Source organism: Hydractinia symbiolongicarpus, chromosome 2 (genome assembly GCF_029227915.1).
Source record: "Hydractinia symbiolongicarpus strain clone_291-10 chromosome 2, HSymV2.1, whole genome shotgun sequence".
Lineage (NCBI taxonomy): Eukaryota > Metazoa > Cnidaria > Hydrozoa > Anthoathecata > Hydractiniidae > Hydractinia > Hydractinia symbiolongicarpus.
Genome location: NC_079876.1, coordinates 17,138,579 through 17,147,599, shown reverse-complemented (window position 1 = coordinate 17,147,599; position 9,021 = coordinate 17,138,579). Strand labels below are relative to the sequence as shown.

Genomic DNA, 9,021 nt, shown 5'->3' with positions numbered 1-9,021 from the left:
AAGCGCTGCCTCATCTGTTCCTTTAACGATGGAGTTTAATTTCGCCTCCGCAAGCAGCCTTATCCCCGGTTTGCCCTATTCCGGCAGCAATCGCGAGTCCTCCAATTGCACAGGTCAATGGGACCCCCAAGCCTGACACCATAGCCCCAATCCCAAGCCCTGAAGTAATAACGAGGCATACCCATCCATTGTGCACCTTCAGTCTCTTTGCCAGTCTATTACGCTCCTTTATTTCACCCCGGAGATATTGTTCAACTTCCTCAATTTTTTAAGCCTAAATACCTGCCCCTCATCCTGATCAGAGCCCTGCGCATGCGCACTAGACAAACTTGGGTAAAGTTTGCTTATATCAAACATCTTTATTATTCTATGAGAATGCACATCGTAAGGCCGGTGAACGTCACGTTTTTTTCATGGTGATAGATGTCCGTTAGCATGAACTCCAGACGGTCGGTGGACCCCTTCAGTGGAAGGTATACAGGACTGTCAAAGGTCCAGGTTAACATATCCCCTAAGCGTTTAACTCCTTGGTCTTAGACTCCTTCCTTAGACTTTTTGCCATCAAAGAGGCAATCGTCCTCATCCAACTGGGGACAAACTAGTCTTAATTTTTGGTAAATATCTGTCATATAGTAGCCATCATAGTCGGCCTTCATATAATACTTCTTACTAGGGTCGTAGGGTAGACCTAGGAGCTCTTGTAATTGTCGATTCATCATCACCAAGTACCCATCGCTGACACGGAGCCTGCAGTAGCCACTTTTCAAAACGAACAACCTAATCTTACCCTCTGCCTGGCTATTCACAATAGTCGCAATATCTTCTATCCTGTATAAACCGCTGATGATCTCGATCCGAGTCACTCTCCTGTTAGGCCCCACCTTATATATGGTAAACTCCGTATTGCTATACAAATTCAACCAACCCGGTCGAATGCTGATGGCTTTCAGAGCAATGCGAGTGTCCTGTCCCAGGTAGTCCTCGAATATAGTAGGCTTTTCGATTCCAGTGATGTACAGTTGTTTCATCCCTTGTTTTAAAACAAAGATGAATATATACTAATACAACCACTCGGCAAAGTACAAAAGTAATAGGGGAGAATGGAAACTTGGTGTTACAAATTTGGAGCACCAGGACCTCTACGTGAGTATGGAGTCCCATATTTTTGTGGTATTCCCAGAGTTCACGAAGTACGCGATAAAGGTCCCAACGACCTATCTCAATAACCCTGTTAGTGTGGGGTGGAAAGGACAAGCGTTGGATTACTGGAATATGCAGGTCAATTTTGCTATCCATTGCGCAACTATCGCATTAGGCATCTGTGCCAAGCGCAAGACGGGTTCGGTACCCCTTATAAACTCTATTTTTAAATTCCACGTCTATTACCACATGCGTCGTATTCTGGCAAGAATGAAAGTACCATGTACTATGATGATGGCTTCTCACAGTATAAAAACCCATACTCGAGCTCCGGGTATGCACAGGTATGCCGCGAGTATGGTGCAGATGCTAATGCCATGTATAAATTCAAGGCAGTCATGTCGTTGTTGACAGATGGCAGATGGTGGCCCCAAGTTGATGAGGACTGGGCCAAATTCATTATGCCAACAAGCCAAGGCCTAACGTCGGAGGGCCTGACCAAGCTAAGCAAGAGCATTCGCGTCTACGTGATCTTGTTGCTGGGGTCTCAGGCAGGTGCCAAAGCATCTCTTCTAGGGACCGGTGCGGACAACTATACAGCAAGGCAAATTTTACTACAGAAGGTCGAGGCTATGGTCCAAAGGCAAGAAAATGTAAGCCATGACATCACTGAATTCCAGAAGGTACTGCAGTATGCCCGTACTCCAGTGAACGTTGCCGTAATGCACCACATGTACATGCTACCATCCGATATGAACCTGCATAGGCAAAATCGTAGGGTATAACAACAATATTTTGATTGCATTTGCATCCGACTTGACTTGAATAACAAGCCTATTGTGCGGCATGCCACGCCTCCTGTACATACCATACCACTCACACCCCCTAGCTTGCTACCAGGTATTTGGCATCTTCCAAATCACCCCTTGGGCATACAGCACCTATTAAACCTCCCATACATACCCCCGATATACAGGTACATGTCACGCCCCATATACCCAAACAACCCCCACAAAACCAACATGAGGATACCAAGGCCTCAATAATCACCATAGGAGTAGGTATCATCCTGGCCTATATATGGTTGAAATAAGCCTATTTCACGTCTAGCACGACAAGCCCGGCAGCTCCCGCGATGGCCATGTACAGATGTTTTACCGCATATTTCACGATGGTTAACGCTACCCTCAGGAAGAACGAGACTACCGTACCGATGATCACGGGTAACGCAACACCTGCCTTGCCTGCTAGGTATTTGAGAAAATTTCCGAGCCTTTCCAGCTGCTTTTGTACGAACATTTTTTCACCACCCGCTGCACCTCCTCCTACAGCACCCCTGGCGCTTCCCCCTGTTACAGAGAGTACAATGGTGCTGTCAGTAAAGCAATAGCAGAGACGACACTCGCAATGGTTATTCCCTGTTCCCTGAGCGTGTCCTTAATGTGCCTCAGCTGGGGGCATATGTCGGTGGATAGTATACCATGCGCTTCCCCTATGGCCTTCTTTTTGTCGTTCAGATCCTTAATCTCTTTCTTCTCCTTTTCTATCTCCTTCTCAAGGTTAGCCTGTTGTCCTTCGTCCGCCCCAACCTTCTGCTTCTCAAGTTCTTTCACCCTACCCTCTGCCTTGTTAATGTCGCCGTCGTATAGGATCATCTTGTTTTTCAGACATTTCAAATTACCCCTTAATGTCTGAAATTCGAGGTCAAGTCCCCTTCTTTCACGTGGGGTGATGCCACCTTCATCGGGCCCGACTAACGAAGTGTCCTGTATAAGGCTCTCCGTGGCATCTACAAATTCAGCGATCTCCTCCAACGATTCCAACTCAATATGTTCGGCCTCCTCCTCTATTTTATTATACCTTTTCAATAGGTTTTGGGCCCTAAATTTACCACCTTTGTTGGGTGTAACATAGTTGACAAATCACTGGGCTTGCAGGCGATTACCACATAGCAAGGTTTGTATTAAACCAACGGTTTTTAGGCTACCATCTTGATTCGTAAGCACTATTTCTTTGAACGTTTTCTTACCCTTCACTATCTCCTTAACAATTAGTTGATTCCCCTTATCCTCCCTTACCGCATCATACATTCTCGCATTAGGCTGTAACCCCAATTTTTCCGTAAGACGATCGTAAAGGCCATCGATCTTTGATTTTAGTAGCTTTTGCCTTTGCCCCGAAAGATCCCCCTGTTGCTGTTCTGTTGAAGGCCCCGATGTTCCGGGAAGTTTTGGCGTTCCGGAGAATTTTAGCGTAGTATCATCGGGTTTATCTGGATGGCCCCCATCCTTCTCGTCATCATCAATATCAATGTTAGGTACAAATACTGGATTAGTCGGCATCTTTATTTAAAGATTTCGCTGTATATAATAAAGATGAGTGCATTTGGAACGACGCTAGACCCATATGCAGAGATGAAGCAACTCTTTGGTATCAAGGGCCGAAAATAAAGGGTTCAGATAGGCCATATACCTTCAACCATCAACCAGAACGAGGATTTGCATGTGGATATGACCAATATGTCCGGGAATAATGTCATTTTTCCAGGGTCCATCAAACTCTTATTTGACCTGACGCTGACGGGGACCAATACAAAACGTACCATTGTTAGTAACATTGGCAAAAGCCTGGTGAAGAACCTACGTATCACCTTGAATTGTAACGAAATTCAGAATATATCGGATTTTAATATCCTAGCGGTCTATAGGGACCTCTGGCTGCCAGAATTTGATAGGGACAACAACCTTATTCTTGAAGGCATCAATCCCAGCGACGGAACCTTCAGGGCCTTACAGGTCAGTGCCAACAATCACATAGGTACCGATGAGGAAGAGGCGATTGTTGCGGCATATGGCAACACTTTCTGCATTCCATTAGGAAAAATGTTTGAACTAACGAGGGATTTACCCTTTTATGCAGCGGGTTTATATGACCGCCTCCAATTCGTAATACATTTTGCAGCTTATAGTGACGTCATCAAAGATGCAAGGACAGCAGCCTCGGGGTCCACGGCAACCAAGGCGGCTGATGCCACCTATAGGATAAACAACATTAGGCTGGAATTTGACAAGCTTAGTCACGAAGGTCTCGCGAGCACCATGACGTTGAGGTATGCAAGATTGGCCCTGCCATACGAAAGAATACTCCGTAGCAAAGTTATTACTATGAAAAAGGCAGACACATATTGCTACTCCTCATAGACCCTGAGAAGGTGAAGCCTTACGCCGGCGTTAACGAGGTGTTCTATAACCCCAAGATTGAGAAGATTAGCGTCACTGTCGAGGGAGAGCCTAATGAGTTGTACTCTCATGCCATGTTACCCAAGGACCATCTCGAACAGATTGTGAACCTCCTTGGTAGTTACGACTCGAACGTCACGATTGGACAATTTTTCAATGAAAGGTATGCCCTGTTTGTAGACTTTCGGGCGTCTCCCGATCATACCCTACATGGTAGTGGAGGCCTCTACAACGTCTAAGTGATGGGATTACCCTACATATTACAAAGAAAGCAGACGGAATCGGAGATTTCATGGCTTACGTCTATAAGGCAAAACAGCGTCGTGCCAAAAACAAATGCCCCCATCAAAAGAATAGGGCCTATTGTAAAGACTGCAGGGGCATTCAGATTCTTCCCCATGGACAACCGAGATCCCAATGTAAGGAGTGTGGCGGTAGTCAAATATGCCCCCATCAAAGGTATAGGGCCTATTGTAAAGACTGCAAGGGCAGTCAGATTTGTCCCCATCAAAGACAGAGATCCCAACGTAAGAAGTGTAAGGGAAGTCAATTATGTAAACATGAAAGGATAAGATTCAGGTGTAAAGACTGCAGAGGTGGAAGCATTTGCCTTCATCAAAGGGTGAGATCAACCTGTAAAGAATGTAAGGGTGCCAAAAACAAGTGCCCCCATCAAAGGGATAGTGCTAAATGGAAAGACTGCAAGGGCAGTCAGATTTGTCCCCATCAAAAACAGAGATCCAAGTGTAAGGAGTGTAAGGGAAGTCAAATATGTAAACATGAAAGGATAAGATCCAAGTGTAAAGACTGCAGGGGTGGAAGCATTCGACCTCATTAAAGGGTGAAATCTACCTGTAAAGAGTGCGGGGGAAGTGAAATATGCCGGCATGAAAGGAGAAGATCCATCTGTAAAGAGTGCGCGGGAAGTCAAATATGCCCTCATGAAAGGATAAGGTATTGATTCAAAGACTGCAAGAAGAGTAAACAATAAATGACAACGATCGTTGTTGTTGTTGCGGGCGCACGGTATATAGACCACAATTTGTGTTTGCCTCCAAGGTCAAACACAAATTAATATGGAGGGAACCAAGAGATGCTCAAAATGCAAACACTTTTTATCTTTAGAAAATTTCAGGATAACAAGGCGTCAAAGGAGCCCCCATGAAAGGGTAAGATCCCACTGTAAGGACTGTAAGGGTGGTGGTATCTGTAGGGAGCATGGTAGGCGAAGATCAACGTACAAAGACTGCGGGGGTGGAAGCATCTGCGACCATAAAAAAAGGAGACTGCGTTGCCCTATATGCGATCCCGATGGCCATCTCGCTTCCGTTGTACGATGTCGTGCACGCGATGCCCTACGGGGAAACAAGGAGATCTGTAGTCTGAGAGTATGACATGGGACAACCATGGAGAGCGGCACATTGATCACAAGGTGCCAATTAAATATAAGGAAAATGGGGATGCCCCATCGCCTTATGAGCTAGTGAAGAGACTTCACTATACCAATACGCAGCCCATGTGGGCAAGTGAGAACATGTCAAAACGCAATCTTTTCATCTCATAATAAAATGGCGACAATAGTTGTACTGGTTGCGGGTGCTGTAATCAACGCATTGGCGTTCAGTGGATCAAATTATCTATTTAGCAAACTTTCGGGACACGGGGAAGATGAGCGCAGACGTCATGACGAGGCCATTAAAAAGTTTAATGCAGCCCAGGCCCAGTGGATCAGGGATACGCAAGCCAAGCTTGATTTTTTTGCGAAGCAAAGAGAGATGCAGTTCAAAGCAGGAAAAAGCCTAAGGAAATTGGACGATAGCATGTACCAATACTTCATTGCATCGGAAAGAAAAGCTCCTCAGTTGAAGGATTTCTACACACCCTCGAAGCAGCAACAGGATGGGGAACTCACGTTTGACCTTTGCGCCTTATCTTCACTAGGCTTTGTAGCCTACAAATACTTATAGGAATGTTTTTGACATATATATTTAACATATTAATGTCATATATTAATGTCAAAAGCATCACACATTGTTACCAAGGAGGAGGCGGAAAAGCTGAGCGATATCTACTATACACTGGAACATCTGTAGATCGGGCAAAGGGCTATCAAACTCTCTCTCTCCAAAAAGAAGGTAATTCATTGGCTGAGTAGGCAACTCTTGTGGCTACGACACATTCGAGGCCCAAAACGTATTGACTAACCCCATTTCACCATTACAACGCCCAACGAAATGCATCAGTTCGACCTGCTTTATATACAACACAACAGGGTATATGGTAATACGTACAAATATATCCTGACAGGCGTTGATTGAGATGAAACCTAACAAGGCCGTCAGGCTTGAGGAGGTACCGCTTGCAAAAGGTCAGCAATATCCCGAAGAGAACACCCTGCCCGAGGATGGGCTGTACTTGTACCTCCTACAACCCGGAGAGGAGCATGGTGACTCTGAAAGACGCGCCACTGACGCCACACTGACACTGATACTTACAGGTTGGATCGTATTGTGACGGGTAGTCGTATATTATACTACCTAAAAGACGGTCCTGATCGTAGCTTCGTGTCAGAAGAACTCATGCAGGTACCAGAAGATATTCAGGTCCCTGCAGATGTTATCAAGGAATGGTAAAATGCCTTCGCGAGTTCGTCTACTTCATGCAAATCTATTTCATCTAAAGCATCATCCCCGTCATCCTCTTCATTTGGATCCCTTACATAGTCCTTGGGATGTTGGGTGTAGAACGGGTATCCATAGACGATACCTTTGATGACATTAAGCTCATTCTCCAAATCAATATCGACTAGACGTCTATCTGCTATCGGAAAGTTGAGTATTTTGCTTATTGTTTCTATATCAGCCAAATCCGATAGCTTCAAATCCCTATCCTTAATGACCTGGCAGCAGAGTGTCCCATAGTTGTTCTCTTTAGCGGCAACGATATAGAGTCCTAGACGTTCAATATCATCCTCGAAATCATCATCGATCTCGAGGATGATGCTTTTTTGCCTGATGCTACCCTGTATAAAAGATCATCGTCCGTGGGGTATTCAAAACCTTCGTAGTACACTCCACCTCGATACCTAAAATTTTCTAGGCAAGTAAATCAATATCCGGTCACTAACCTTGCCTTGATACAGCAATGTAGCACAGGTACCTGAATATTGTAGTTGATTGTAAATTGATTCCTTTGTAGATAGGCTTCCATCTTTTTTGATATTTCAGTACCTTTTAACATACAGCTGAAAGGGTCAAAAGGTATATTCCATATGATTGGTTGGGAACCACCCACTAAATGAGGCTTCTTTCGACTTACCGGGAGGGGGGGTGGGCATGGGAGGTGCCTCACTTTTGCATATAATTTTCACTACCAACAAGTGTAGTGAAAATTTTAAGCGCCTGCTTACGACATATCAATATCAAATATCCCTTCGAATAGCTCCCGCGTATCATCGTCAGGCAACGCGAAATGGTTGAGGTAGCAATTCTCAATACCAAGACAATCGTCTCTGAATCGAGACCAAGCATGTACGGCATTCGGGTCGTCACATTCCGGTTTCCTCACAGTCATGCTGGCATACATTGCCTTTAACGTGTTTGTTCTCGTGCTGAGCTGCCTGCGTTGGCAACGTATCATATAATGCACATGTATGCCTTTTTTTCCATGCTCATGGGGATCGTTTTTATCAACCACACATAGCACGGTATCATATTGATGACGACGTGGTACAGGTCTCTGCCGTAGTTCCGAGTTGTCTTGCTTAAGGACATCAAGATCATCCTCGGGCGTAGCGATGGAAATATCCCTTTCTTCGATTGCTGTAGCAATCTCTTCCTGTAATCTCTCCATACCTTTTCCGGCCAACCATTTTGTCAAAGCTACAGCCCTAGGCCTTCTTGAATTTACGGTAATTTCGATGGCCCCTTCAACCCCACAATTTCCTGCCTTGTTTTGGTTTCCTTGGTCAAATATTGAAAATTAGACTTGATATTAGCAATACCCAGAAAGCGTCCAAGATCTGCCCTTTTAAACAGAGGTTGATCTTGCTTGTCAACTGTGCTTTCTGTGTCTACCCGAAATAGCCAATTCAAGTAGTGATTGTCGACGTTTATCGAGGCCGTCATCGGCTATGACGTCATCAATCACAAACAAGGTCTCCTCCCCTGCCAGCAATGAGGGTAATTTCGCTATCCGTTCAAACAGCTCATTTCCCGGGTCTATCAGAAATACATAGGGTCCTTCCATAGCGATGCCCTCTCCAAGTAGGTGGCATTCCACCGTATAGTTGAGCATAAAATGACAATATTCTGGAAGTGCTACCCGTACTCATTTTTCAACAGGTCCAGGACGCGTTGTGTCTTACCACAGCCTGTAGAACCTGTGACAATTGCCGTGTGTGGATCTCTTACGACATCCAGCATTTTATTTCAATAATTCGACCACTTTCGATCGTGAATTTTGGGGTATAGCGCGGCACATGTTGAACAAAACAACACACCTCCATGCTTGTTTTCCAAGGACCCCTGGCAGGTAGGGCAGAGCTTGGTCCCTCGAGCCTGATATTCGAGGGGTGGTGGAGTATATATTAATTTACCCTGCAAACACCGCAGTGCATTGCGATACCTTTCAACGAGCCTTG

At 45.1% G+C, this 9,021-nt stretch overlaps 1 pseudogene; it reads left to right on the top strand.

The window, feature by feature from the left end:
- The first annotated feature begins 4,671 nt into the window (after window positions 1-4,671).
- Window positions 4,672-5,340, top strand: LOC130629722 (zinc finger protein 404-like; annotated as a pseudogene).
- The last annotated feature ends 3,681 nt before the right edge of the window (window positions 5,341-9,021 follow it).